Source organism: Vigna umbellata, chromosome 4 (assembly GCF_029865625.1).
Source record: "Vigna umbellata cultivar VRB3 chromosome 4, Vumbellata_1.0, whole genome shotgun sequence".
In the NCBI taxonomy this organism is placed as follows: domain Eukaryota; kingdom Viridiplantae; phylum Streptophyta; class Magnoliopsida; order Fabales; family Fabaceae; genus Vigna; species Vigna umbellata.
The window spans coordinates 51,620,571-51,626,530 of record NC_142168.1 but is presented as its reverse complement, the minus strand read 5'-3'; the positions used below and the strand labels follow the sequence as shown (position 1 = coordinate 51,626,530).

The window sequence follows — 5,960 nt, the reverse complement described above, 5'->3', positions numbered from 1 at the left end:
CGGCTATCCTTTTCACCTATGAAAAAATGAAAATCATTAAGCATAAATCACAAATTAACATCTTGTGTGACTAGAGCAAAATATTAAAAAACATACTTGCCACTCAGGAGTAAGTCTAGATTCTTTAAATTGCACCCACTCCTGCTTAGTTATTTTATATTTTGTACAGAGAGTGTCGTTCTGTTTAGAGCCAAAGACGTATTGACGTGTCATACTCGTCTTGAAGTCCCTCCACCGAACTATAATGTGGGATAAAATCTTCTTCCTTATCCTCTCATCATTAGGGATATCCCAATTTGCCTGTTAAGAACAAAATTAAAGTTAAAGCATGATCAACAAAAATAAATCAATGATGGAAGTAAAACATCTTAAACATACCAAAATATCCTGCCATAATAGATTTTTGTCAACCTGTGGGACATCATCCCAACAGGTAGCGGCAATAGGGACATGTGCTTTTGCCATCATGCCCAAGTAACTTTTGAACGATGTTGCATGTTCCCCAATAGGCACAAATGTTCGGGGATCAAACTCCACCGTCACTGGTTTCTCATTAACCCGACGGGATGTGACATCAGGCATCCGAGTCACAGATCTACCCCCTCCTCCCGTCGGACCTGATCCAGAGCTCGTCATACCTGTTTATAAAGTGTTAATACATTATAGTTAGAACAGACAAAACAAATAAATTGTACAAGTAATTAAAACAATGTTAAGACACCTATTTATCCCATATGCCTTCGTTGTGATCACATCGAGTTGCATGTATTTCATCGAGTACCTCATCAACCTTATTTTCAACGGTTCTTGATGAGAAGGAGCTTGTCTCAAGTATATCTAGAGAGTCTTCATCATGAGTTGTGTGCATGGCTCTGCCTTCCAATACCACTGGCCATTTATGATTCACTAGGTCAGTGACATAGAATATTTGTCTTGCTTGACTAGCCATAATAAATGGCTCATCCGTGTAACTCATTTTGTTAAGATCCACCAAAGTGAATCCGAGGTCTTTTGTCACCACACCAGAATTACTGTCAACCCATTTACACTTGAAAACTGGAACTCTAAAAGTGACAATCGATTTCCCAAATTTCTTGAATTATTCCAAAATAACTGATTGATGATGTAATTGGATTATTATCCTTGGAACTGGAAAAGTGGAAGGCCTCAGCCTGTAGGGTAACTCCACTGTTTTGAACTCTACTTTTATCGTCTTCCTCCTTTGAATAGAATAAGTAATTGTTTATGTAATAGCTGCCGAAAGTGATCACATCAGTGTTAGGTCCACGAGCTAGTCTCAATAGATTTTCATAAACATTCGGAGTCTCATAAATCTTTTTCTTAAACCAAGCTAAAAAGGATTTGTTATGTTCATTAAGTGTCCACTTTTCACTCATACGTGGATGTGCTGACTTAATTTCATAAATGTGTTGTGAAATGTAAGGAATAACATCCTCTGTGTTGTTTAAAATGTACAAATGTGCTTGATTAACTTCTCTTCCACTAACACTTTCAATCCTTACTCCTCGAACTCCCTTTCCTTCACGTCTGCTCTCATGTATTTTCTTTGGAAGTCCTATTGGGTCACAACTTGGCATATAACTTGAGCAGAATTCAATTGCTTCCTCTGCAATGTAGCGCTCTATAATCGAAGCTTTCGGTCTCAATTGATTCTTAATATATCCCTTTAAGATCTTCATGTATCTTTCAATTGGGTACATCCACCTAAAGAAAACCAGCCCACATATTCGAATCTCTCTCACTAGATGGACAATCAAATGAACCATGATATCAAAAATTGAGGGTGGGAAATACATTTCCAATTGGCACAATAGTCTCATGGCCTCATTTTGAAAATCATCTAACTGTAGAGGATCAACAACTTTCTTGCAAATGACATTGAAAAACAAACTCAAACGTGTTAGAATACCTCTAACAGAGGCAGGTAATATGGCTCGAATAACTACTGGTAAAAGTTGTTGCATTAAGACATGACAATCGTGAGACTTTAAACCAACCAACTTCAAATCTTTCATAGAAACAAGGCTACTAATATTCGACGAATAACCTTGTGGAACCTTCACACTATGTAAACATTGACAAAAAAATTGTTTTTCTTTTTTTGAAAGAGTGTGACAAGCTGGAGGAAGTTAGGTGCGTCTTCCTATGGATTGCGGATGTAACTCAGAACGGATTCCCATGTCAACCAGGTCTTGTCGTGCTTTCACTCCATCTTTTATCTTTCCTTTAATGTTTAGTAAAGTCCCAAGAACACTATCACATACATTTTTTTCAACATGCATCACGTCTATGTAGTGTCGCACATCAAGTTTACACCAATATGGAAGATTAAAGAATATTGATCTCTTTTTCCAAATGTTTTTCTCAACGGTCTTCTTTTTATGTTTTCCGAAGACAACATCAATGTTCCTCACCTGGGCGTATACTTCTTCGCCATTACGTGGTCTGCACACTACATCATCCTCAAGACTTCCATTAAACGCTTTTTTCAATCTACGGTAAGGGTGATTTCAAGGAAGGAATCTTTGGTGTCTTGTGTACACAGTTTTCTTCACAAATCAGACATGCAAAATGACCTTTAACACTATAACCACTCAAGTTCCCATATGCTGGGAAATCATTTATGGTGCAAAACAACATTGCACGCAGACGAAAGTTTTCTTTTGAATATGAATCGAAGACCTCGACGCCCTCTTCCCACAACATTTTTAAATCGTCAACTAACGGTTTTATATAAACATCAATGTCATTTCTAGGTTTTCTAGGACCTGATATCATCATAGACAACATCATGTATTTTCTCTTCATGCACAACATAGGAGATATATTGTAAATCATCAAAATAACTGGCCATGAACTATGTTTTCTACTTAAGTTGCCATAAGGATTCATACCATTGGTAGCAAGGGCAAGTCTTAAGTTTCTCGACTCTACACTAAATTCGGGAAATGTGTCGTCAATGTTCTTCCATTGTGGGGAATCAGCTGGGTGTCGAAGAAGATTATCACATTTTCTTCCATCAACGTGCCACATAAGATTCTTCGCATCTTCTTTAACAAAAAACAATCGTTTCAACCTAGGTACTATAGGTAAATACCACATGACCTTAGTCGGTGGACCTTCACTATGTTCATCGTTATTTCCATAAACTTTCTTCTTAAATCGTGACGAACCACACGTCGGACACACCTTCATTGAAGCACAATGATCTCTATACAATACAAAGTCATTGGGGGCATGCATGTATCTTTTGGTATTCCAAACCCATTGGACATAGAATTTTCTTCGCGTCATAATTACGCATAGGTAACATGTTATTTTCTGGTAGCATCTCCTTCAACAACTCCAACAATTCCGTGAAACTTTTATCAGTCCATCCGTTTCTTGCTTTCAAACAAAACAATTTCAAAGTAGCCGATAACCTTGTAAAATTCATGCATCCTGGATACAGCTCTTGCTCCGAATTGTTCTTAAGACTATCGTATAAATGAGCTCTTCCAAAATTTTATTCGCCAATGTCACGTACCATTTCGTCTAAATGATCACCCATCCATTCGTCCATGTAATCTGAACCTCTTAAAGTTGTTGGGTTATATAATACTTCCCCATGCCAAGCCCAAACTGTATAACTTCTCATTATTCCATAGATGAACAAATGATCACGGATGTTGTCCAAGTCTTCATATACTTGATTGAGACAACGAACACAAGGGCAAAAATATGCCTCGTTCACTGGTTTTTCATGTTCTTTAACATATTGTATGAACTCAGAAACCCTTCTGTCATACTCTTCACTAATACGACGCTGATGAATCCATCTTCGATCCATACTACTAAACCAAACGAAAAAAATCCACAGAAAAAAAAACTAACTTACGTAGAGAAACAAAAATAAATACCTATCATACTTTGAAGGAAAAAAAATAAACTATCATAGTATACGTACACCAACATAATATATCTATCGTTATACATATATCTTACGTCCAGAATCGACAAACACGAACACATATATCACACGTAAGAGATATTGAAGGAAAAAAAAAATTCAAACTTGAAATGGTGTCACTGGAGAAGATGAGGAAGTTCGCTGACAACGAACTTACACAAATATCATACGTTAAAGGAGAAAAAAACTATCATAGTATCGTTATACATATAGATATCATACATCCAGAATCTAAAAACACAACACATACACGAGCACATAAATCATACGTAAGAGTATTTTAAGGAAAAAAAACATACTTCAAATGGTGTCACTTGAGAAGATGATGAACTTCGCTGTTCCCGTACAAAAAACAACCTAAAGATAAACGAAAAACAATCGGTCAACCTTAGAAATGAGAACCAAATGACATTACAAATACAGAAACGACTTAAAAGGAACTTTTTTTTTATCACAGTCGTCCACCAAGAAGAAAGTTCAAGCAGAAATGGAAGCACGAACAAACAGTGAAACTGTGTTTTGTTTTTACATTCACTAGTACAATTTGACGTCGAAGACAAAAAAGTTTGACGTTATGTTTAAAAAACAACGTCGAACTCCCAAACCAGTCGACGTTTTATCTTAAAACAGTGCGCCTTTTTATTAAAATTTTTCCTATAATTTGCAAAAGTTACGTCGAATTTGTAGGGGCTTGGACGTAGTATTGGAAGCCAAAATTTAAAGTTTCTACCTTTTTAATTCTTTTTAGTTTATTGTTTTAAAAATTAAGCATTAATACAACATTAGTTTTGTTGGAATGGACGTTTTGTGCCATACTTCAGGATCTTTTTTCTTTTCTTCCTTGCAATAGAACGTCGTAGGCTGCTGGGCTGGGACGTGAAGGGAATTGAAGTACTTGGCAACATTAATTGTGTTCTTAATAGAACGACGTATTCGATGGGGATTTGACGTTTTTTTCTGCCGCTCTTATGATTTTTTTTCTTAAAAATCAAACATGAATTTTTATTTTTTCTTCTTCCTTAATCGATTCAAGTTAGCAGAGTAATAAAATTTGCACTTTTAAACCAGTGATCAGTTTTTTATCAATATCAGAACTGCATAATCTTCTCTTCTCAACTAGATTGAGGGTTAGTCCTCATACAATGCAATCTTCATTCACAATTCACATATTGTTTACTAAAATAAATCTTCATTTCATTTTAAAATAAAACCGAAGCAGTACCTAAAACCAGACGTCACTTAATGGCACGATTACAAAATATAAATAATAAAATGCACATAGAAAAGTAGTCCCTATTCTTACGAAGAATATTACATTCAATCTTCATCAGTTGACTCATCATCAAAATCTTCAGTTTCAAAGCCAATGCAATTCTTGTTTCCCTTCTTCTCCCATCTCACAAGAGTATCTTCAACTCTCTCATCCCTTTCAAACTTCTTCCTAAATTGATCAACAACATATTTCTCAAAATCAGATTGTGGAATGAAGGCAGTATGATCTGCAGCCGGAGTAGGTGTACTTCCAACAATTAGCTCATCTCTGAAGAACCATCCATTCACAGTCCTTTCCAGCCCAATAGAAAACAGACTTATTATACCAATTTCTTGTGACTTGTTGCACACAAGTCTGACTTCTTGAGATACATCTACTCCTTGGAGTATCAACACCTGGCTGATAAATACACCATATGGCAATTGGTGTGCATATTGATCTCTTGCAGCGATCATGTGTTCTTTGAGTACCGCAACCTAGTTGGTTGGGATTCTAGTCTTGATAACATTCAACAGAAATACATCTTTTGTTGATATTCTGTCCTGGACATATCTTTCAAGCAGCAGTAGCCAAGTCAGGACATAAGCAATCATTTTCTCCTCCTTGTTTAAGCCATGATGTAGGTACTGCTTATCCACCCTGTACCTTCGTGGATATCTTAAGCAGTTTATATAGATAGCTCTCTTTGTTAGCCATCTGTTTGACTCAGAATCACAG

At 36.3% G+C, this 5,960-nt stretch overlaps 1 pseudogene; it reads right to left on the bottom strand.

Moving 5' to 3' along the window:
• Positions 1-721: 721 nt before the first annotated feature.
• Positions 722-3,850, bottom strand: LOC148200550 (uncharacterized; annotated as a pseudogene).
• Positions 3,851-5,960: the final 2,110 nt, after the last annotated feature.